The sequence below is a fragment of the Pleurodeles waltl genome, chromosome 10 (genome assembly GCF_031143425.1).
Source record: "Pleurodeles waltl isolate 20211129_DDA chromosome 10, aPleWal1.hap1.20221129, whole genome shotgun sequence".
Lineage (NCBI taxonomy): Eukaryota > Metazoa > Chordata > Amphibia > Caudata > Salamandridae > Pleurodeles > Pleurodeles waltl.
The window spans coordinates 615,115,528-615,141,868 of record NC_090449.1 but is presented as its reverse complement, the minus strand read 5'-3'; positions in this window follow the sequence as shown (position 1 = coordinate 615,141,868).

Genomic DNA, 26,341 nt, shown 5'->3' with positions numbered 1-26,341 from the left:
AGAAGAAATTGAAGAAAGACTTTACATAGGTTCTATATTGCTTTAAGAAAAGACTAAAAAAAAAAGAGAAAAATTTTATGAGTTATGCATATAAAAAAAGTGTATAGATTGAAATTATTAATAATTGATTAATATTTACAATATTTATCGATCTAAACAAATTATGGGTGATCAAAATATGTCTTCACCACCACCCTTTTTGCCAACCCCTGGAGAGCCATCCATTCCATGGAAACAGTGGAAAAACATGTTTTCTACCTACCTGCTAGCAATTGGAGGTGATCGTTACAGTCCAATCAGAAGGCAAGCAATTCTTCTTCATCATTTAGGCATAGAGGGAAGAAGGATCTATGAGGACCTACCTGAGGTTTCCTTAGGTATGGGCGATGGTCAGCCTTCCAATCTATTCGAAATGTCCTTACAAATGCTAGATTTGCAGTTTACACCTAAAACTAACTTAGTTTTAGAACGTTATAAATTATTTTCAAGGATGCAGAACGCTGATGAAGATGTAGCATCATATGTAGCAACCTTACGTGGTCTTGCATTGTCTTGCCGCTTCGAACAGTTATCTGATTCTTTGATAAGAGACCAGATTGTAAGGTGTGCCTACAACAAAAAGATAAGGGAGAAATTACTAATGAAAGATTCTAATTTGGATGAGGCAGTACAAATTGCTAAAACTATGGAGCACACGGCTGTATGGCTACTGGAAATGGATGGTTCAAATAAAGATGGAAAGCAGAATATTGTTAATGAAGTAAGAGATAAGAGCAAACTCCCAGTTGAGGAAGTGAAGAAAAAATTGACAAGGAATTGGGAGGACCTAAATCGAGGAAGATTTGATGCAAGGGAAGTGAAATGTTATAGATGTGGAGCACCTGGGCACATTGCATCAAGCAAGATGTGTGCTGGAAAAACCGCTATACGTCGCAATTGTGGAAAAAGAGGGCATTTTGCCAAAGTCTGTAAATTCAAAAACAACAAAGGTGGCGGACGTGCAATTCAAGAAATACAGGACGTATGTGGAAATTTGGAAGAAATAATATTAACAGTGGAAGGAAATTTCAATGATTCAGCCTCTATGGTTATAACTGTAAGTGAAAAAAATTCGATACACAATGTTGATCTGGAAAGTACAAGTGTTTTAGAGAAACCTCATGCTCAAGTGTTATTGAATGGCATACCAATTAAATTGTTGGTAGATTCTGGGAGTCTGTTTACCCTCATTGCGAGAAAAACTTATGAGGAGTTGTGAAATAATGTGGGAGAGGAGGAAATGCTGGAACCCGATATAAAAGCTATGGGGTATGCAGGGAAAAGAATAGTGATGATAGGTATGATTTGGATGACGATTGTTTTCAAAGGAAGAGCAGTGAAAGGAAGAATATATATCACGGACATTGGTACCAATCTATTGGGTTGGCGTCACCAGAAAGATTTAGGGATAGTCCTGAATCCCAATGCCAAAGAGCCTGTGATGTTAATGGAAAAAGGGAAAATTTGTGAAGTTAATGGAAACTCTCGTCATCCTTTGATTCAAAAGCATCCACAAGTTTTTTCTCAGAGATTGGGCGTCTTGAGAGGATTTTCTCATAAAATTGTATTAAAGAAAGGTGCGAAACCGGTTGTTCATAAAGTACGTGGTATACCTAACTTGATGAAAGACCCTTTAAAAAGTGAATTGGATAGATTGTTGCAGGATGGCATCATTGAACCTATCGAGTCTTCAGAATGGCTTGCTCAATGGCACCCAAGGAAGAGGGGAGGATTCGTCTGTGCATCGACCTTAGAGATTTGAACAAAAATATTTGGGTGGATAGACAACCGTTGCCAAATATTTCCCAGATGTTGTCTGTAAAAGGTAAAGGGTGCATTTTTAGTGTGTTGGATATGTCTTCAGCATATCATCAGATTAATTTACATGAAGACTCTAGGCACTTGACATCCTTTATCACGCCTCTGGGGGCATTTCGCTATAAGAGGATGCCTTTTGGATTAGCCTCAGCTGTTTTCCAAAGACTGATGGAGGAGATTTTTGGGGATTTGGAAAAAGTGTTATGCTTTCAGGATGACATTTTAATTGTGGGTAATGATGAAAGAGAGCATAACCACTTATTTGAGGAAGTGATGTCCAGATTGGAGAAGAGAGGCTTAACCATTAAGGAAGAGAAGTGCCAAATTGGAAAATCTGAAGTAACTTATCTGGGACACTCTATTAGTGGAGATGGTATTAGACCTAAGAAAAGTATTGTGGCTGCAATTGAGAAAGCACCTGAACCAACTAATAAGGATGAATTGAGATCTTTTTTTGGTCTTGCGGAGTATTGTGCCAAATTCATAAGGAACTTCACGGAGATAGTAGAACCTTTAAGGAGATTGATGAAGAAAGGAGTAACATATGAGTGGTGTGAGGACTGCAGATGTGCGTTTCAGGATGTGAAAAAATATATTTTGAGTGCTCCTACTCTAGGCGTCTTTGATGTAACAGCAAAGACGTATGTAACTTCGGATGCGAGCAATGTAGGAGTGGGAGCGGTCTTAACGCTGGTAAAGGATGGTGATGAGTATGTTGTAGGTTTTGCTTCCAGACGTTTGCAGGGTGCAGAATTATCGTATTCTGTAATAGAGAGGGAGGCCTTGGCTTGTTGCTGGGGAATCAATCATTTCAAGTTTTACTTGTGGGAAGTGCCTTTTAAATTGAAGACGGACCATAAGCCCTTGATTTATATTTTTAAAGGGGGCGTGGTTTAGAGGGGAATGTAACACCGCGAATTTCAAGATGGTTATTATCTATAATGGGATATAATTTTGAATTGGAGTTTGTAAAAGGTAAGAGGAATGTGGTGGCGGATTGCTTATCAAGAATGCCTGTGGAAGTGGATGAAATCGGAAGTGAGGTAGTTGAGAATTTTGTGGGAACTATCTTTGGTGAACTGGCCTTGAGCGAAAGTGAATGGGCTAATGCTAAAGCGAGCGATTTGGTTATGAATAAAGTGGAAAGTAAAATAATTAACGGGTGGACATATTAGGATGAACATGATGGTGATGTGTCTTCTTACTTTAGGATCAAGGATCAACTGAGTATATTGGAGGGTAGGTTGTATAGGAAGAGTCAAATTGTACCACAAGAGGGGATTAGAAAGCACATTATTGACATAACACACCAGGGACATTTAGGACGAGGTGTGATGAAAAGGAAAATAAGACAATTGTTCTGGTGGCCAGGGATAGATAAACAAGTAGAAGAGACAGTGAAACATTGTGTGCCTTGTGGTAATAGTGACAAAACTAAGATTTTAAGGCAAGCACCTCTAGCTCCCATGACTTTTCCAAAAAGACCTTGGTAAAAACTAGCTGTAGATTTCATTGGTCCTGTCTTTAAGTTGGGTGCTAGGAGCAAGTTCATTATTGTACTTGTTGACTACCATTCAAAGTGGTTTGTAATCAAAATTGTTGACCAGGTGGATACTACAAGAGTCATAGAATTCTTTGAAGAAGTTTTTTTAGAAGAGGGAATTCCGAAAACTATTGTATCTGACAATGGGGTACAGTTTGTGTCACGTAGAATGGTGGAATATTTACGGAGAATGAGTATTAATCGTGAAAGAGTTGCTCTATTTCGGCCACAGGCCAATGGTTTGGTTGAAAGGGTTAACAGACTGATAATGGATAGTATTCAGTTATCCTTGGCTAATCATCTCTCTTGGAAAAGTGAATTATGTAAAATGATGTGGACATATCGCACAACTCCACATTCAGTCACTGGGGTGGCACCGTTTGTGTCTCTGAAGGGGAGAATGCCTGGTGTGAAAGAATGCCCGGTGTGGTTAAAGACTAAAAGGAATATAAGAGTACCCAGGGAAGCAATGATAAAGAAAGTAGAGGAGATGCAAAGGAAAAGTATCCAACAATATAACAAAAGAATGTGTGTAAAATATGGCCACATAAATAAGGGAGATTGGGTAGTGACAAGGAGAGGTGGAATAGTTGTGAAGGGGGACAGCAAGTACTCCACTCCTCAACGTGTGAAGGAGGTCAAAAGAAATGTGGTAGTTTTAGAGGATGGTTCTTCCTGGAGTATGGGAAGTGTGTGTAAAGTTCATCATTAAGTTGTTAAAATGCAAAGTTTCTTAGTTATTTATAGAACTTTTATTGTAGCTTGTGTCAATGTTATTGTCTTATTTCTATGTATATAATCTTATTTATGCTTTTCTTTATTTGTTAGGTGTGGTATATTGTATAAGGGGGAGAAGTGTAGAGATGATGTAGTAGGTAATACTAGAACTTTAGGAGAAGATAGTATTCTAGAATGGAACTAGGGAGCTGGGGAGAGAGAGTTGGAGGAGAGAAGTAGCTGGGAGCTGTGCCAGGGATACTGCTCATGGCTGTGCTGGAGATGCTGTACATTGGATGTGAAATAAAAGAAAGGTGGAACTAAACTTCGTTGAAGACTCATCTTTACACAGAGGTACAGGGGATTGGGTCTGGGTGGAGGAAGTTGGAGGGGGGAGGCTAGAGACAGGGACAATGGCTGCCATCAGTGCTGAGGCCAGAGATTGCAGGGGTCGATGATGGGCAGCCTGACCAGAATGAATGCCCTCCAGGAATGCATTAGCGTGTTGCATCTCCCTTTCTACACCCTGGATGGCATTCACAATGGTTACTGCCCAACAGTGAGTGACCTGAGGAGGTCAATGGCCTCCTCACTGAGGGCAGCAGAGGTGACAGGGGCAGGGGCTGAGGTGCCTGGGGCGAAGGTGATGCCCACCCTCCTGGGTGAGCAGGCACGGGGCGAAGGCTGAGGGACTGCTGGGAGGGCGGTGCTGGTAGGGGGGGTGGCGGCTGTACCTGTAGAAGTGGGGGGCACAGATTTTGCCGCCACCAAAAGGGAGCTCCCATCGGAGTACGAGTCCGTGTCGCTGGTTGCTGATCCGTTGACTGCCGTGAAGCTCCCCTCGCCCTCCGTCCCACTGGTGTATTCAGAGTCCGTGGTGTGGCCCTCCATGGCCATGTGAGATGCAGCTCCCTCATGCTCCGGTGCCACTGTACCTCCGCCTGATGATGCTGATGCACAAAAGAACAGGGAGAGCACAAAAAGGGGGGGGGGAATGACAGAAGAAAGACAGGTTGAGTGCATGGCTTACCGCTACCGTTGGCGGACAATACAGACACAGCAGCCCCCTGCACTACGCCGCACTTTTGGGCTCTACTGATGCAGTTCCTGGGATTTGGCCTACATGGCTATGGTGGACATCAGCACACATAGATGACACAGGGGCATGTGTACCTGTACTTGGCACTCTACAGAGGTGGGGTGGAGTGCCACATGGCCTGCATTACGGAGGGGCATAGCCTACAGAACTCGCCCTGGCCTAGAGAGGCCCACAGCCCTCCTCCCCCACCCAGACACCTTCACTGCGCGCAAAGTCCACAGAATGATGTTGTACTCACCCCCTTGTGTCTGCTGTGATGCCCTCAAGCACCCATCCAACTCAGGGTAGGCCACCACCAGGATCCGGAACATCAGGGGGGTCATGGTGCGACAGGCACCCCTCCCACGTTGGGGGGCCATCCCCAGCTGAGCCTCCGCCGTCTTCTTGCTCCAGCGGCGAATGTCCTCCCATCTTTTACGGCAGTGGGTGCCCCGTCTCTGGTGGACCCCCAAGGTCCGGACGTCCTTGGCGATGGCACGCCAAATAGCCTTCTTCTGGTGGGCGCTGACCTACATGACATGTTCAGGGGAAGAAGAGAAGTCATTACCAACTGCACCGTCGAAGTGAGTGGCCCACATCCCTGCCCTTGCCATGTGGCACATGCATTCACAGTCCTTCATGCTCGCAGAACTCTGCCCTTTCCTTCTTAAAACCAGCCCTCTCCACCCAGGCAAAGCCCATACAACTTGCACCCTATGTACTCACCTGTTGGTCTGGAGGACCGTAGAGTAGCGTGTACTGGGGGAGGACCCCGTTCACGAGCTTCTCCAACTCCTGTGCAGTGAAGGCAGGGGCCCTTTCCCCAGACGCACGAGCCATTGTCTCTTCCAGACCGAGGTCACAGCAGCACTTGCAGTATAGGTCCTCTCCTGTCAAAGATCAGGTATCGAGTGATTCAACAGATAGAAAATGGCGGTCACGTCCGTGGCGGTGACGTCCGCGGCGGTGCGTATCATCACCGCCGGCGCACTTCGTCATTGGCTCCTGGGACCCATAGGGTCCAATGTTAACCAATGCAGCATTGCGCAGTGGTCTTCGACCGCCTACAGCGACGGTGTACAACCTCAGCGCAGTTACCTCACATCCCATTGTCCCAGTTTAGAGGTCAGGCAGCCGCCATTTCAGGGGCCCACATGGCTACATTTTCAACTGCGTCCCACATACCTAGGCCTGGACTCAACACACTTACAGACAACTTTTTGGATTATGTTTCATGTTCTGTGTAGCTGTGGGTACATATCTCTGAGTTGCTTGACTCTGTGGTCGCTGTTGTCCTTCCTAGGCACCGTCAGCTGGGACATGTGGGGAGATGGCAGAATCCTCCGGTGTACTGACTGCTGGTGGACCTGTTGACAATGGAGGAGCGACATTTAATCATCACCTACAGGTTTGACCGTGCCACAATCCAGGAACTGTGTACCCAGTTGGAGCCTGACTTGATGTCAGCAATCCGCCATCCCACAGGAATCCCCCCTCAAGTGCAGGTTCTGTCAGTGCTCCATTTCCTTGCAAGTGGGTCTTTTCAAACAACAGTGGCCATGGCATCAGGGTTGTCCCAGCCTATGTTTTCCAACGTGTTAAAGGTGACTTCTATTCCCTTGGACATATCCCTAACATCATAGGTGCCATTGATGGGACCCATGTGGCTTTGGTCCCCCCCACAGGAGTGAACAGGTGTACCTGAACCGGAAGAGTTATCATTCGATGAATGTACAGATGGTATGTTTGGCAGACCAGTACATCTCCCAGGTAAATGCTATGTTCCCTGGCTCAGTGCATGACGCCTACATCCTGCGGAATAGCAGCATCCCTTATGTGATGGGTCATCTCCAGAGGAACCAGGTGTGGCTATTAGGGGACTCTGGTTACCCCAACCTGTCATGGCTACTGACCCCAGTGAGGAATCCCAGGACTAGGGCAGAGGAACGCTACAATGAGGCCCATGGGTGGACTAGGAGGGTGATCGAACGCACCTTCGGCCTCCTGAAGGCCAGGTTTAGGTGCCTCCATATGACAGGTGGTTCCCTATTCTACTCACCAAGGAAGGTGTGCCAGATCATCATCGCCTGCTGTATGCTTCACAATCTTGCTTTGCGACGCCAGGTGCCTTTTCTGCAGGAGAATGGTCCAGATGACGGTGTTGTGGCAGCTCTGGAGCCTGTGGACAGTGATGAGGAGGAAGCAGAGGAAGAAGACATTGACAACAGGGACTCAGTCGTCCAGCAATATTTCCAGTGACACACAGGTGAGAACACTTTCTTGACTACTACAAGTACTTTCACACTTCTACCTCTATCCTGTCTGTCAATTTCAAGCAGTGGGGGTCATCACGAACTTGGCGGGCGGCTACCGCCGCCCGCCAGGTGGTAACCGCCATGCGGCCGCACTCACGCAGCCCCCATTATGGCATTCCCGCTGGGCTGGCGGGGATGAGGCCGCAACATAGGAGCTGGCTCCTAATGGAGCCGGTGGTGTTGCGGCCATGCGACGGGTGCAGACAGTGAAAAGCTGGCCGGGGCCCTGTTAGGTGGCCCCAAGACACCCCTTACCGCCAGCCTCTTCCTGGCGGTGCAAACCGCCAGAAACAGGCTGGCGGTATGGGTGTCATAATCCCCAGGGCAGCGCTGCAACCCTGGCGGATTATCACTGCCGGGGCTAAAACGGCGGGAAATCGCCGGCCCCGCTGGTGCGACCGCGGCGCTACCGCTGCGGTCGTAATAAGGGCCTCCGTACCGCCAGCCTGTTGGCGGTACGGACGCCACATTACCCCTGGCGGTCTCTGACCGCCAGGGTCGTAATGACCACCAGTATTTGGTAACTGAGTTGTCCATTTCCATTACGGTTTCACAGGTGTGGTTACCAACGTGTGTCATCTGCTTGCATCCTTCATGGACTTGTGATGTGTGACTTAGGTATGTTGACATTACATTTGTGAACGGATTGTGTCACTGTCATAGCTAATACACATTTTCAAAATCACAGACTGACTCCAGATTGTTTTGTGCTTTAAGGGTGTTTATTGAAGTGCTAAATATTGGAGGGGGTGGAAAAATGGTGAGGGGTGATGGTGGAGGAATGTCCATGGCAGAGTCCAGTCTATTAGTCTCACAGGTGCACTGCCCATATGGGCATAGGAAGTGGAGCTGGGACAGTTTCAATATGGACAGGGTTACAAAGTGGGACAGTGGGATGACAATCAGAGTGGTCTCATTTCTTGGCGGGGGGGCTTGCCATCGTGCTCTGTCCTGTTCCTGGATCTCAGGGACCGCTTGCGGGGTGGTTCTCCATCTGCAGGGGGTGGGGTGCTGGTGTGGTGGTCCTGTAGCGGGGCGTCCTGTCCACTAGCGCCGGTGGAGGTGGTGGGCAGTTCATCATCCATGCTAGTGTCAGGGGCCCGTTGGAGTGCCACAGTGTCCCTCATGGTGTTCTGTATGTCCTTCAGCACCCCTACGATGGTGTCCAGGGTGGAGCTGATGGTTCTGAGTTCCTCCCTGAAGCCCAAATACTGTTCCTCCTGCAGGCGCTGGGTCTCCTGAAACTTGGCCAGGACCGTAGCCATCGTCTCCTGGGAGTGGTGGTATACTCCCATGATGGAGGAGAGGGCCTCGTGGAGAGTGGGTTCCCTTGGCCTGTCTGCCCCCTGTCACACAGCAGCCCTCCCAGTTCCCCTGTGTTCCTGGGCATTCCGTCCCCTGGACCGTGTGCCCACTACCACTGCCCCCAGGTCCCTGTTGTTGTTGGGGTGGTGGGTTATCCGGGGTTCCCTGTAGTGGTGGACACACAGCTGATTGACGTGTCCTGGGTACGGAGGTATGGGCCCGCTGGGTGGGTGCTGTGCTGGTGTTACCAGAGGGTGGAAGGTCTGTGTTGGGCTGTGCCTGTGCGAGGGGAACCGACTGTCCCGAGGCCCACGATGGTCCGGGCTGGTCATCTCGATCCAGTTGGCCAGAGCTGCTGTCATCACTGTGGGCCTCTTCTGTTTGTGGGTTGGAGATGTCTGGACCCTCCTGTCTGGTGACGTTAGGTAGTGGTCCTGCAGGGGTGTAAAAGCATGATTATTGCATCTGTGTGTGTCATGGTGTGCAATGGGTGGGTGAGCGTGTACCCCAGTGTTAGCATTCCTGTGTGGGGGCTTGTGTGATGATGGTTGGGGGGGTGTTATGGGTATGTGCAGTGGGCATGCTTTAGTGAGGGGTTTCCATGCTTTGTTGTGTCATGCAGGGCTTGGTGTTGGGATGGGTGGTTTGTGTTATTAGTACATTAGTGAGGAGTTGGAGTGATAGGGGAGGGGGTGAGGGTGGGTGAGTGTGATAGCATGCAGGTAGGGTGGGGGATATGATAGTTAAGATTTGACATACCAGTGTCCATTCCTCCACCGACTCCTCCGAGGCCCTCAGGATGCATGATGGTCAAGACCTGCTCCTCCCATGTTGTTAGTTGTGGGGGAGGAGGTGGGGGTCCGCCGCCAGTCCGCTGTACCCCGATGTTGTGCCTGGAGACCACGGAACGCACCTTCCCCTGTAGGTCGTTCCACCTCTTCCTGATGTCCGCCCGATTTCTTGGGTGCTGTCCCATTGCGTTGACCCTGTTGACTATTCTTCGCCATAGCTCAATCTTCCTTGCAATTGAGGTGTGCTGCACCTGTGATCCAAACAGCTGTGGCTCTATCCGGATGATTTCCTCCACCATGTTCCTCCTCGGAGAACCTGGGGTGTCTTTGCCGTGCCATGGGGTGGTGTAGGTGATGCGTGGGGTGGTGTATGTGGTGATGAGTGTGGTGATGTATAGTGGTGTGTGGTGTTTTGTGTGTGGATGTTGTGTGGGTGATGGTGTTGTGTGCCTCTGTGTGGTGGGGTTGTCTTTGCTGTGCTCTCTCTCTGGCCTTCGTCAATAATTTTTTGTCGTAGGGGTTTGTGGGTGATGTGGGTGTGTGTTTTATATTGTGTTGGGTGTGTGGGAGTGGTGTTTGTATGTGTATCAGGTGTGTGTAATTCGAATTGTCCAATGTGGCGGTGTTTTGGAGATGTGTGTGTATTTGGAGCGCGGCGGTGTGTACCGCCAATGGAATACCGCGGTTGAAAGACTGCTGCGTGGATTCATGGGTCGTGATAGCATGGGCGTGTTTCTGTTGGCGTGACGGTGGAGGTTTTGTTTTCGCCAGTTTATCACTGACCTTTGGTGTGGCGGACTTGTGTGGGTGTCTGAATTTCGGCGGATTCCGAGATGTGGGTCATAATAGCTGTGGCGGAATTCCGCGGCCGCGGCGTTGTATTGGCGGTCTTCTGCACGGCGGTAAGCGGCTTTTACCGCCAATGTTGTAATGACCCCCCAAGAGGTGAGTACACTGAGCACAATGCATTGGGCATGAATGCATGGAGTGGTGTGTGTGAAGGCCTCGTGTGGGGGGGTTGTCCCCATAGCGTAGAGACTAGAAAAGTGATCAACCCAACTCTCAGGATGGATATTGGTACGAATTATGTTCTTGCCCTCTCTATGTCTGTCAGACAGTAATTTCCAGAAAGAAATATTATTGTTAAGTCTGGCAGCATCCAACAGATTCTCCCAGATTAAATCGTCCCGAACTTTCTTTGCCTGTGCTATAACTTTATAATAGGCTAGTCTAGCTATTCTAATCGCCCACTGGGAGCGGGGCACGATGTCTAGATTTAATAGATGTTTGGCCTTCAAACAGTCCTTATTAAACCACTTTCTATTTTTAGGTGAGTGATCAAATTGCTTAGTAGGAGTTTTCTTGTAAAAAATGTTCTGCAGCTTATGTGTCATTATCTCATGGATGGTAAGAATTGGAATATTGGCAACATCATGTCCCACATAGTCCGCCATAACACCAATAAATAATTTATAGATCTCCCTAATTATATATGGGTTGGACAGCACTTTTGGCCAACTGAGACTGTTATTCAATTGTTGCTCAGGTGCAACAGTGTAATGAGTATTCAAGGACCTCCTAAATTCAACACTATGGGGGTTATTCTAACTTTGGAGGAGGTGTTAATCCGTCCCAAAAGTGACGGAAAAGTGACGGATTTACCACCAGCCGTATTACGAGTCCATTATATCCTATGGAACTCGTAATACGGCTGGTGGTATATCCGTCACTTTACCGTCACTTTTGGGACGGATTAACACTCCTCCAAAGTTAGAATAACCCCCTATGTAAGGTAAGAAGCAAGGAGTTGTGGTCGCCATAATGACAAAATTCCACCTTCATGTCCTCCAACATTGGCCATAACCTGACATCCAGTAGAAAGTAATCAATAACACTGAACGATTTACCTCGTTTAAAGGTGGACGCAATGTTTGGATCAGAAAACGTTCGACCATTCCAGGCCCTGAGACCATACTTAAGACACAATGATGTTAACTGTACGGCAACACGGGAACGGCTACAGAATTGCTCATTTGCCAAACGAGCAATACCCCATTGTTCATCCTCTTCAACTGTTAGATCATTGCTTAAATAAGAGGGTTCAATTATGCAGTTCATATCCCCTGCAACCACTACCTTGGTGTTGGGAGACAGGGTATCTAAGTATTCAGACAACTGAATTAAGGTCTGAGACTCCTGTCCCCGCGACACAGACCTTTCATAAGTATTAATTATAATAATCTTGAAACCTCAATTAAATACGAGCTGCACACCTAATAAATCCGGGGAATCACTTTTTAATACCAAGTGGTTGCACTGCAACCTCTTGTTAAGCAGTATCAATAGACCTCCCTTGGCACAACCAATATTTCCATCCGCAGGTAGGGCCATCACCTGGTATGATAAAAACCCATCCAGGAAGACAGGGTCCATGGGCCAAGTCTCCTGGAATAAGTATATAGCCTGCTTATTGATATAATTGACCCATTCAGGATCCAACAGTTTCCTATCCAGATCAGCCAAGTTCCAAGACATAGGGGGTCATTCTGACCCCGGCCGGCGGCGGTAGCCGCCTGCCTGGCTGGGACCGCCAGAAGACCGTTCATTCTGGGTTTCCCACTGGGCTGGCGGGCGACCGCCAAAAGGCCACCCGCCAGCCCAGTGGGAAACACCCATCCACGATGAAGCCGGCTCCGAATGGAGCCGGCGGAGTGGAAGGTGTGCGACGGGTGCAGTAGCACCCGTCGCGAATTTCAGTGTCTGCTGAGCAGACACTGAAATTTAAAGTGGGGCCCTCTTACGGGGGCCCCACGACACCCCTCACCGCCAGCAAGCTGCGCCGCCATGGAGGATTCCCATGGGCAGCAGAAAGTCGGCGGTACACCGCCGACTTTCCGTTTCTGGCCGCGGCTGTACCGCCGCGGTCAGAATGCCCAACGGAGCACCGCCAGCCTGTTGGCGGTGCTCCCGCGGACCCCGGCCCTGGCGGTATTTACCGCCAGGGTCGGAATGACCCCCATAATACGGAGTTCAGCTCTAGTTCCCAAATACCTGGGACCAAAGCATTGGGCTTCCCCATAATCAACAGACTCGATAGATACCACAGGCACACCCACCGAACCCCAAGTAGAAATTGTTAAATTGGAGTCAGGGCACTGGGCTTCCCCATAACCAACATAATTATTAGGTGCCCACAGCCTGCCTACCAGATCCAGGGTGGAAATTGTTAAATTGGAATCGGTGGATAGTCAGTCAACACCTGATAATAAGTGCGCATTGTTTTCTGTCGAGGTCAAGGCACACTTGTGGCTAGTGTAAGCCTTCCTGCCAATTAAATCTTCACAATTTATAGACGAACTAGTTGGGGTGGAGAAGATGTAAGTCTGATACTGACCCCACTAGACTTCCTAAGATAGCAAGTGCACAATTCAAAATCAATGAGATTATTCATTAACAACCTGTCCACAAAACAAATGGAAATAAAATCAAGTTTGGTTCCGGGCTGACAATGTCGATCCACCTCCACAATATCTGCACGGATAACAGAGAGGCACTTCCGCTGGACTCTCAGCCAGTATATAACCTTATTTAGCAAAGAGTCCCGGGTTTCCACAGCCCCTGCAGGCAATTTGGGTACTTCAACCATGAACAATGTACCTCCTTTATTCCCTGGGGCTTGAGCCTGCTTCTTGGGTGCAAGCCATCTCGTTCCAACCTGATGTGAGACATCATCAGGTGACTCAGTTTATAAGTTGGTGTGATGACTGCTCCACTCAGCACCTTGGAACCAACCGCCCCCTCAGGATCCTCACTATAATCAGCAAATATAGTTTTACCAGATCTATCAGGCCTGGTCAAATTCTGATCTTTAGCATCAGTCACACGCTTGTGCTTAATGGCCTCAAGAGGGGCATGTGGACCTTCAGTATGGAGAGCAGGTAGAATGGAGAAAGGAAAAGGACCAGGCTGTAAGTATTGATTGTCTACTTGAGGCCTAGGATCAGGTGTAGCTAGAACAGTGGGTGTGCCCCTCTTAACAGAGTGGGGCACATCCAATCTTGGTCGGGAATATCTACAACCACATAACAACCCAGGATCCCTCGTCAATTGATTAATCAATGACAGCACCAAAATTTCAGCGATCTATCCAGACCCAAGGATGAATTAATATTATCCTCAACATCCACGCATGTCCCAGTACATTTAGATGTAGCAGTGTTGCAAGATTCTTCTTCGTTCCCCAGAGGCCCATACCGATCTAAACATGGAATCATAGGCATTACCAGAACCTCTGGGCTCAAGGGGGACAGGGAGCCTCGTCCCCTGCGGGAAGGCCACCTGTAATGCACGATGCTGTATCCAACCCACTACTGGACACTCGAGGTGTTCCAATCCTGGCGCTTCAGTAATAATTTTTTATTCAGTCTTCTTTAATGGATTGGGCTGCTGTTGTTTTTTCTTAAATATATCTGGTATTTTCATAGCGGGGGGATCCCATTGTAAAGGCAGTAAGTTCGAATTGTCTATTAAAATAGCCTCGACTTTTCAAATAAAATATCTATGTCTTCCAAGGAGTAGCTTCCTTGGTTAGGTTTAAGACTCGTTTTATTTTTGGGCTGTTTCCTTGATTTTTTTGAGCCACTGGCATGGGATAGACTATCTACAGCTGTTTGTTTCCCCATCTCTGTGTGGCAAAATAGTAAACAGCAAGGATGTGTAAACAAATAAGTCAAGCCTTAAAGTTAAAATGTACTTCTGTGGATGACAATATCGCCCAGCCCAGCCTCTGTCAGGCGAAGACGGGCGAAGATGGGCCCGTCTTGGCCCGGTTTTCGCCCGAGCGCACGCTTAGCGCTTATGAAGCGCAAGCTGGTCGCAAGGGTGCATGGGGGACGTAGTCCCACCCCAGGTTCAGGGCCCCAGAGTTAATGTCCTCTTGAGCGTGTCCCGCACTGTGGGAGTCAAGTAGTGCTTATGAAGCGCTAGTTGGTCGCAAGGGTGCTTGGGGATGTAGTCCCACCCAGGTTCAGGGCCCCAATGTTAATGTCCTCTCGAGCACGTCCCCAAAAAAGTGTTTAGCGAATGTGAAGAGACAATGACTTGGTTGAGGTCTAGGACTACATATTTTATGCCCACATAATGACACACTATGCATCAGGCCCACCATAGCACACAAAACAAGTCCAATGGGCACTTTCTACCTTCTACCGAAACACTGTGCAAGCTGTCTTGACACAGTTCTCATACACCCAAACTCTGTGACCTACATTACTTTGAACAATCCATGTCCACTTCGTATGTCAGAACAGCATCACAGATCTGCCAATGTCACAACTCTGAATTGACCGCATGAAAGTGTAATGGTGAAGGTAATGGTACTACAAACAAAACAAGGAGTATAGGCTTGAAAGCATAAATTTGACACAAGTCACATAGTAAGCATCTGGAAAACAAAGAACATTGCAAGGAAACTGACACAAACAAACCAACATCATCAAGGTGGGGATGTTTCAAAAGCTATCTAATCAATCAGCCTTTGGCTGATTATTGCAGAGTATCAGCTCCCTAGCTGTTTCCAAAACACTCAACTCCACACATTCTCACAACTATAGTTGATTGTACAGTCACAGTCATAACATCACATAGCACACTTAAAGTCATGAGCAGTAGCTGTGAATGTGATCTTCTCTCAAGTCATTTCCTTCCTCTTCACCACTGTCAACCTCAGGTGGCATGTCAGGATTTTCACCTGGTGGCTCTGCAGGCGCCCTCTCCTCTGGAATGTACTGGATGTTCCTCTGCAGGGAGATGTGGAGCATGCAGCATGCCATACTAATCTGACACATTTTACTGGGTGAGTAGAGGAGTGCTTCATCAGTCCCGTCCAGACTGTGAAATATGGTCTTTGGGAGCCCAAAAGCCCGCTCCACTGGGTGTTGTGTTCTTCCATGGGCCTCACTGAAGCAGACTTACCCTGGTGTAGTTGGATTCCTCAGCGGTGTCAACAACCAAGGGCAGTTTGGGTATGCTGAGTCTCCTGTTAAGGAATGTGACATAAGTGAAACAATAAGTCACTCACTTCATGATTGTAGCACCTGATATTGCTCACACACAATCAGGACAGACGTGACTTACCAACCAATCCAGGCTCTCTCTGGCTGCAGTTGTGCCATCAGCTGGGGTATGGTGCGGTTCTGCATTGTGAAGAAATCATGTGCTGATCGTGGATAACGGACACACTCACACTTGATATGTGAAATCCGCCAAACAGACAACTTGCACGTTGATGGAATGGAAGTTCTTTCTGTTGTGGTAGATTTGTTCATTGGCCTACTGTAGGAGGCTGGCCTGGCTTATAGTGGGTACCTTGTGGTACTTACATCCTGTGCCAGGTCCAGTTATACATTATTAGTAGAATAGAGGTGTTTCTAGCAGCTTAGGCTGATAGAAGGTAGCTATGGCAAAGCTTAGGCTGAACTAGGAGACATGCAAAGCTCCTACTATACCACTTATATCATATAACACAATATAATAAGAAAACACAATACACAGAGTTCCTAAAAATAAAGGTACTTTATTTTTATGACAATATGCCAAAAGTATCTCAGTTAGTACCCTCAGTTAGAAGGTAAGTAATATACACAAGTCATATGTACACAAACCCAAAACAGGTAAGTAATAGTAAGAAAAGGAATGCAAACAGTGTAGAATTACAATAGGATGCAATAGGTGAACATAGGTCTAGGGGCAACACAAACCATATACTCCAAAAGTGGAATGCGAATCACAAATGGACCCCAGACCTATGGGAGCTTGTAGAGGGTCGATGGGACTGTAAGAAAACAGTCAGGGTGTCCAAGATACCCCACCCCAAGACCCTGAAAAGTAGAAGTAAAGTACCCCTACTACCCTAAAAAGACACAATAGTCGTGATAGGGGGATTCTGCAAGAACCACAAACACCAGCAAAGCACTGAAGATGGATTCCTGGACCTGAGGACCTGCAAGGCAAGGGGACCAAGTCCAAGAGTCGCGATAGTGTCCAGGGGGGCAGGAGCCCAGAAAACCCCAGATGAAGGTGCAAGGAAGCTGCCTCCGGATGGAAGAATCTTAGGATTCTGCAACAACCAAGAGGACTAGGAACTTCTCCTTTGGATGGAAGATGTCGCACGTCGTGCTGAAGGTTGCAGAAGTGTTCCCACGTAGAAACACCGCAAACAGGCCTTGCTAGCTGCAAGGGTCACAATAGAGGTTTTTGGGTGCTGCTGGGGACCAGGATGGACCAGGATGTCACCCCTTGGAGGAGAAGACAGAGGGGGCACTCAGCAACTCAGAGAGCCCCAACAGAAGCAGGCAGCCAAACAGGCACTTTGAAGATTTTTGAACTGGAGCTGGCTCAGAGTCACAAAGGAGGATCCCACGACGTCGGAGGTCAACTCAGAGGGTTGAGCACTGCAGGACGGAGTGCTGGGGACCCAGGCTAGGCTGTGCACAAAGGAATCCTTGGAGGAGTGTACAGGAGCCGGAGCAGCTGCACATCACGCAGTATACAGATTTGCAGTCTAGCGTGGGGCGGCAAGGACTTACCTCCACCAAACTTGGACTGAAGGATTGCTGGACTGTGGGAGTCACCTGGATAGAGTTCCTGTGTTCCAGGGACCACACTCATCAGGATGAGAGGGGGCCCAGAGGACCGGCGATGCAGTCTTTTGGTGCCTGCGTTAGCAGGGGAAGATTCCGTCGACCCACGGGAGATTTCTTCTTGGCTTCCAGTGCAGGGTGAAGGCAGATGACCCCCAGAGCATGCATCACCAGGAAACAGTCGAGAAAGCCGGCAGGATGAGGCGCTACAATGTTGCTGTTAGTCGTCTTGCTACTTTGTTTCGGTTTTACAGGCGTCCTGGAGCAGTCAGCGGTCGATCCTTGGCAGAAGTCAAAGAGGGAAGTGCATAGGAACTCTGGTGAGCTCTTGCATTCGTTATCTGAAGACTACCCCAGAGGAGAGACCCTAAATAGCCAGAAAAGGAGGTTTGGCTACCAAGAAAGGAGGATTGGCTACCAAGAGTGGTAAGAGCCTATCTGAGGGGGTCTCTGACATCACCTGCTGGCACTGGCCACTCAGAGCAGTCCAGTGTGCCCCCAACACCTCTGTTTCCAAGATGGCAGAGGTCTGGGACACACTGGAGGAGCTTTGGGCACCTCCCCTGGGAGGTACTGGTCAGGGAAGTGGTCACTCCCCTTTGTCCAGTTTTGTGCCAGAGCAGGGCTGGGGGATCCCTGAACCGGTGTAGACTGGCTTATGCTACAAAGCATTTCCAGAGGCTGGGGGAGGCTACTCCCTCCCAGCCCTTCACACCTATTTCCAAAGGGAGAGGGTGTAACACCCTCTCTGAGAGGAAATCCTTTGTTCTGCCTTCCTGGGCAGGGCTGCCTGGACCCCAGGAGGGCAGAATCCAGTCTGAAGGGTTGACAGCAGCAGCAGCAGCAGCTGCAGCGGAAACCCCGGAAAGGCAGTTTGGCAGCACCCGGGTTCTGTGCTAGAGACCCGGGGATCATGGAATTGTCACCCCAATGCCAGAAAGGTATTGGGGTGACAATTCCATGATCTTAGACATGTTACATGGCCATGTTCGGAGTTACCATTGTGACGCTATACATAGGTAGTGAGCTATGTGTAGTGCACGCTTGTAATGGTGTCCCCGCACTCACAAAGTCCAGGGAATTTGCCCTGAATGATGCAGGGGTACCTTGGCTAGAAGAAGATTTAAAGAGCCATCACCCAGAAGGTGTGGACCCTGGGGCTCTACAACGGGCGGAACGCCCACTGTCGCTACAGGTGGGGGTACTGGAGATGCTGGGCCCGGAAGCTTGTTGAGGCTCAGCTTGGGCTGTCGTCACAATGTGGCTGCGGTGCATATCTGACCATGACCCCTTAATGTCTGCATACTGGTGGTGGCATACCCACACCTTGATGGGCATTTGAGGGGAGCACAGCAGGCGCAGTGGGGTGAATACAGGGCATATTCCTTCCTGTCACATTACCAAGTTGATGTGTTGGGTTCTGACACCTCCTCCTGATGATTAGGGATGGGCCATGTGTGACACATTAGATGAGTAACTGTTTATGTAGATATGTAATACACTGATGTGCCTTACCTATTGGCCCAGGGAATTAGGACCCAACTGAGTACAATCCACAAACAATTGACCTCCATGGCTGTGTACATTGATCAATCAAGTAATGTTTGTTGTTGTAGTGGGTCTAAACAGACCACTACTCTTCTGTGTTACAGGCTAAAACAAAAGAAGTGATGGATCACTGTCCTCAGCCATGTGTCTGCTCAAATGACTAAATTGGCATCTGCCCTCCAGAGGCCACTTGTCTTCATTGGGTGACGAGAGCTAGTGCCTCACTACTTTCTGTCATGTTAAGGTGACCATCATACATGTGACAGAGTATACATTTTTATTTGTGTGGAGCTACAGATTAAAACCTTCCCTTGGTAAGTGGGGAATGTCCATTGAAATGATTTATGTGCCATCACTGTTTCCAACATTTCTTGTGCCTACATGTTAGTATGTGTCCCTTTCTCTTTGGACAAAATGTGTACTCTCCTGTTTCATGCTGGTCTACCTGTGTTCATTGGATGATTTCTGTATTCCTCACATAGATGAGCATGCCAACCTGTGTTTGGAATAGGACATATGCAATGGGGCTGCATTTTAATGTGGTGCCACAGACAGGAGTGTGTCACCATTGATTGTTGGCTCACATATACTCTCACCCGTCATAGCATATCATTTGGCATGTACAACTGCAGTAGCAATAAGTAACATAACGGATAAGACAAGAGTGTTTACACACAATGTGCATTTCTATGCCACTGAGGTGGCATCATGTGGAAAAGTGCACTGTACATGTGTAATGGGGAAGGGTCATTATCTGACTGTTGGCATGCATCATGCAGTGACTTGCGGTTATGTTGGAATCACATGTGGTTAGGTACAACCATTCACCCACGGACATCTGGATTTGCAGGACCAAAATGGAGACAGTGAAGTAACTTCCCATTGAGCAACATGTTGGGGGCCTTCTACAAGTACTTGCAAATCTCCGGGCCTCTCCAACATACAAATGACTGATGGTGTCTACTGATGCAATCAGAGTATGTCATTGTAAGGGATGCAATATATTAGTGTTGATTTCCCTAGGACTTGCTGATTCATTGTGCTGTAGATTTTAGAGATATACCTCCCTGACAATTTGCACATTTTGTCAACAGTATACTTTTCCATGCCAAATGTGTAGCATATCTGAGTAATATTAGTACTACATCCATGAGTCCATTAGGACACATTTTATGTGCGAGGGGTGCATTGTTTCCAGTGTGACATGAGTATTCCCATGTCACATTCTTCAGGCTACTGTACTGCTGTCAGCAACAAGTCAGGTTTTGGAGCATCATTTCTTATTGTTGTGTTATTGTGTATGTGACAAATAGGTGTCTCCATGACCTCGTGTGGTATCTGTGGGAATTAACTTGGCATTGGCCTACTATTGTATGACAACAGGCAACTAATGCTACATGAGGCAAAGAACCGATGGTGATTGCACAACTTCAGCCATGCAATTGTAGTTGTCTGAGATCCTGATTTTCCTGTGAGCAACTGTTCACATTTCAGATGGCATGCATGCATATAGTATGGTACATGTAGGAGGAACTTTGAAGTAGTTTGTCGCTGGGGCCTACTTGATGTCATGCTAATGTTTGATAATCACAGCTGTTGTTCAAGCGTGACCAGGAACGGGATGACAACTTTCCTCTTTGTAATTGCAGCATCAACCCAGGCAAGCGAGGGAGACAGGGCACAACCAAGTGGGGAAGCATCTGGCCATGTTAACTCCAGTCATGACACCACGGCATGGAGGGACCCAGTAGACCGGAGGGTGAGGGGAGTGCCATGGAGGAAACAGGCTCAACATTGTCCTCACTGGATTCTACTTCCAGTGGCCAATCCTAGTGATGGCAGACCCATTATGACCTGCTTCAGTACCATTTTTGTCAGACACACCCAGTTCTACTGCCACCCTCCCTGTTCCTTCCCACCCAGTTAGCTGTGCCCGATCACCCAAGAGGGTGGGCATCTTCTTTGCCACAGGCACCTCAGCCCCAGCCCCTGTTACCCCTGCTGCCCTGAGTGAGGAGGCTATTGACCACCTGAGGAGTATCTCTGTAGGGCAGACTTCCATTGTGAATGTCATCCAGGGGTTGGCCAGCCAGCTTCAGCAGACCAATGATTTCCTGGAAGGCATTCATAGTGCCATGTCTGGCCTACAGAGATCTTTTTAGGCTCTGGCCTCCTCACTGACAGTAGCAAGTCACCCCCACATTCCTCCCCCTCCACCTCCCTCTTCCCAATCCAAATCCCCAATTCCCCTACCTGTCCCAAGTGCACAGACACATCCACACGCACCCACCTCAGCACACACAAACAGCACACATCAACACAAACACCACAAGACACACCAGCACGCAGGTACTCAATATTCACCCACAAATACCACATCAGCCACCACTTCACCAGACACCCCCACTACCCCCACTGACCCACACACCCCATCCAGCATACCCACAGACACCACCACAACAGCCGGTGACACCTCCACCACACCCACCACACCCAGACAACAGCTCACAACCCAAGGACCCACACACCTCAGACACCCTACCCCCAGATACCAGCACAACAATTATAGACACATCCACCACATCAGCCATACCCACAGACTCTACCCCAACACACACTGACACATCCACCACATCCAAGCTACCCACATACACTACCCCCAACAGAAACCCACATCCACTCCTCCCACATCAGCCAGCACTTTTGCCTCCTAGCCCTAAAAGACAGGCAAACTACCACACTCACTCATGCAACAAATACCACCCACACAAAAGCATACCTCACACTCACACATACCCAAAGCACCTACACCCGCGCACAAGACAATCACTCCTTCAACCTTAAAATCCCTAACCCCTTCTGATGACCTTACCCATTTTCCTAAAGAAAGTTTCCTTTTCTATTTTACCATTTCCCCTGTTACCTCCAAACCCCTCCCAAACCCAAGAGGCCCCCACCCTCATCCCAATTCATCTCTTCCACAGCCAAGTCCTCCCCTGTCACAACTGCCCCCCTGCAAGCACCCATACCCCACCAAGAAGAAGCCCACTCCTCCAAAGATAAAGACCCCTTTCCCAAATCCCAACCCCCATCCCAAATCCAACCCCACCCCACCCAAGGATGATCCCTGAGGAGCCTGCCTGCCCACTTGATGCCCCTTCCTGTGAAGGCTTCTTAGCAGTGATTAGAGTCAAGTGGGGCACAGTAGTGTGCATGGACACTATGGACTGGCCAACAGCTTTTGTTCTAAATCATGTGGGTAGAATAAACTCTAGTTGTTGTTTTTTTGGGTACACATTTGTTCTGCCAACACCTTTCTAACTTTATGTTGTTCCTGGGTAACTTGTGTTGTATGCCTACAGTTGTCTGTGTTTCATCTGATTGTTGAGCAAGATGATGTTCTTTGTTGGTAGTGCTGGTGTCACCCAATACAAAGGTAGATGTTGACTGTATGGATATGTGGGTGTTAATCTAATCTAGGTGTCATTGCATTGTGTTATGTTTGGTATAGTAAGTATTTCATCGTGTGTAGTCCAATGTCAGCATGTAAGCTGTTAGAATTGTCCCCCTGATATAGATTGTACATTCATCTCATGTGTGGAAGCTCAAGTTTTGTTTGTCCACACAGGGAGGGTGTTCAGTTGTGCAAACTTCATTTGCATTAGACTGAGCATGTGTCCATTTTGATGTGTGTACCTTGCAGCTGCTTCATCTAGATGTATGGCCCATTCTGTTGCTGCTGTATGAGCTTTGTTGGCCTGCACTTACACATTATGCAGATAGGCATGTCACTTGTCTCTACTATTGTTTGTCCCTGAGATACATGAAGGGCCTGTTCCTGTGCAAATGTTGCTTTAGGGGCATGTGCAAAGTGTAATGTGTCCCAGGACAGCATCCTTCCATGAGTGCTCCTGATGCCTCCATCCCTATTGTGCAGGTATTGTTTGCATTGGGAGCTTTGGATATTTGTCGCTCTGACTATTGTGCATTTGATTGACCTTCCATTTTTTTGTAATGTGTGGGTCCATTGCAGGGCTGTTTAATGAGAGGGGTGTTTATGTTCCGTGACACATCCATACACATGTAGTTTCAATCTGACGACAGTCCATGCCATATGATCAATGTGTGGTTGTCATGTTAATTATGTGTGATGTTGCTGTGGTGTTGCTGTTGTGTGTCACAATGTTCTGTACACTACACTGTCCCTGAGATGGGCAGACGTGCGTTTTTGTGGAGTGTGTCTGTGCAGTGTCAGTGACCTGCCCAAAGGGGGCGTTTAATAACTGTCAATGTGTCCTTTGTGAATGACTCCGACTGTGGACACATTGACAAGTGTACTTAGTGCCCATAGCGTGACCCCCATATCATGTGGTTGATTGCTCGATGATCTGTCTTTGAACTTCATGACATAGGCAGGTGTGTGTTATCACTATGGATTTTGGGCACCTTCAAAGAGCAGCAGCAGCACGTGTGCGATGGGCTCCACAGTGGCACAGGATGTGTAATGCTGCCTGCAGGTGAGTTGCTTTCTTTATACTGTCCATTTCCGCCATCTGGGAAATGGTGGTTAGACCGCCACAGTCACATTGGCGGTGTACGACATCATAATGGGCCAGGTGGAAACACTGACTCAGTCGGCTTGCTTGTCCTGTCTCATCACTGCGGCCATCGGAGGTGCCTGGTGGTGCAGGCAGTCTTTGCTCCATGGGACCACCAACATCTTAATACAGTGATCCGACAGCCAAGCCAATGGAGGTCAGACCGTCACCTTCATCATGGCGGCGCACTTACTGCCAAACACGTAATCAGTCCCTTAGTTATATATTGTGGTGAGGTATAGCATGGTAATTTTGCAGAATACCATGGAAATTTTTGAGTGGCTAATGGCTGTGGTTACCAAATGTAAAAGGCAGCCATGTTGTTTTTAGCAGAGTTTGGCTAAGATTTGTGTTTCGCTGCCTTCTGGGTTTGTATCTTAAGTATGGGTAAGTAGTAGGTTCTATTGTTGTTCCCTATCTATTATCACTTTATTCTAGTATTAATAATGGGAGAAATATACTGCTGCAGTACTACAGACTCTTTTGTGAATATTTCAATATGTTAAAATGCACTTTCGTTAACTATATTTGTAAAATATAGGGTATTACAGAGTATTTTTAATTTATTTTTTTATTATTTATTATTTATTTTAGGTACTGCAATACTTCTGAGGCAGTACCGTGGTATTCCGTATATTATTTTAAAATGTATAGAAACGTATAAATATTTTTCCTACCTATTACCACTTTAATAAAGTAGTAATAGGTAGGGGAAAAATAGCAAAGCTTATACTTGCCTATATGTAAGGGCAAAATGCAGCACACAACCAAAGTATACCTAAAAACAACATGGCTGTCTTTAACTTCTGGAGAGGCAGTCATTAAGCAATCAGGTAACATCTTGTCATCGCTATGTGCCGTGGTACGTCCATGAAGTACCGCAAAGTACTGCAAAATTTCGATAAAAATACCACAGCAACAGATATCACTAATTTAAAATGACTTATACTTGCCTGTAGTACCCAAAGGATAATCTGCCCACCATAATTTGTAATCATGCAAATCTGTTCAGCCGTTTTCACACTACGGGAGACACAAAAGTCCATGGAAAATGCATTGGTGGAAAAACGAATTTTGGGACCCCCTTTATCTTTGTACCCCCTTAACCAATCACCGTAAAACATTCCATCCCCTGCCAATGTAGAAAAAGATGTAGGTATGGAACATTTTGTGGAGATTCATGAAATGGGGCAAAGTTATGAGCAAACAAAATTCTGAGGAATTCCTATACTTGGGAATCCTAACCATAATTACAAAGTGCTCTGGCACTCTGTAATATATATGGTAAAGGCATGCTTGGTAAAGGCACAAAAAAGCATGTGTGGTAAAGGCACAAAAACATATCTGTGTGGTAAAGGCATGTGTGGTAAAGGCTGTATGGTGAAGGCAGCACTGTAAAGGGTGTTTCCTAGTTGTTGCCAGTTTGGGGCAGATGCTGTTTTTACCCCCTGGTGTTGGGACAAAATATTGAATACAATATTGTTTCAAGAATATCAGGATGTCAAAAATATAGTCAAAGTGGATTTTAAAAGTAAAAATATAGTTTTAAGTGTTGTTTATAACAGCCTTGTAAAAAATATCAATTTGGAAAATGTGGCTGTATGTAGTAGTTTTGTAAGTGTTATTTTGTATGTGATTTATTCTATGTGTTTATTATTTTTTAATTTGTGTTTTAGTAAGACAATATATTAATTATGAGATTGGTAAAATTTGTGATTTTTTAGTTCAATTACTTTATAAAATAAATAATGGATAGGAGCTTTAATTAAAAATCATATGTTAAATATTTTAATGATGTGCAAAATAATATTGTAAAATGTATAAATGTATTCTGTTACAATGATAATTTTTAGAAATAATTTATAATTTAGTAGGTTGTATATTAATAATAATAAATGTAAAAGAATATTGGCTCTTTGGAGGGTGGAGGCAGGCATGGAGGCAGGCATAGTCCGCATATTCTTCCGTTAAGCACTCTTGTGGATTTCCCCTCACCCTCTTCCCAGAAGGCTGTCGTTTCCGAGGCCCAGGTAGAACCGTGGAGAGAACGCCATTTTGGATGCTGCACTGGCATTTTGGCAGCAGACGTGAGCCTTGCAACCTGGTGGAAATTGCTTGAGGCAGCAAGACTGAAGCTGCAGGGAGTGAGCAGCAACATTATTTTCCTGCAGAGGCCATGCATCGACATGAAAAGCTGACTTACCCCCACATGTAGAGGTGAGGGCGCCCAGTTGCGAGGAGTCAGGACAGGGCAGTGCTCTTTCCCATGAGGGGGTTGTGGTCTGTTTGAGACTGGCCCGGAAGGTTATCAAGGCTTCTGTGCCAGACAGTATTAAGAGGGATGGTTTAGGGGCACAAACTGTACCAAAGGGATAAAAAGGGACAAAAGGAAAGAAAAGCAAATAAACATAGAAGAAGGAAAAACACATAGCATGTGACAGCAGCATTTTAAGGGCTCTGCTGCCTCTTCTACCTCTTGTAGCTCGACCCCGTTACCCAGAGAGCACAAAGGCATTCTTTGCAGGCAAAGTCAGAGGCTGCCCATGCTACTAGAAAGCCAAAATTTGACAATGGATGTCCAAGGTGTAGCACAACTAAATACTAGCAGGGCAAGCAAACTGAGTGGGAGTAAGAGGGAAGTGGAATTCAACAGACTTGATGTGTCTCTAGAGTTTGATCCAAAGGTCCTGGGAGGAGGGGGGCAGTTCTCCACAGCATCATTCAGCAGTAATGAGAATGAGCAAATGGGGCCTTCGATTGAGACTGTAGCATGTATAGGTGGTTGAGCAAGAAGCAAAAGTGAGGGCCAAGGAATACTCCTTGTTCATAAAGCATGTGAAAAGCAGTGTGGATACAGTAATGGCACAGATGGAGCCGACAGTAACAAGGGCGGAACAATCATCGGGAGTAGGAGTGCAGCAAAAGCCAGGGGTTGTGAGTGAGACTACT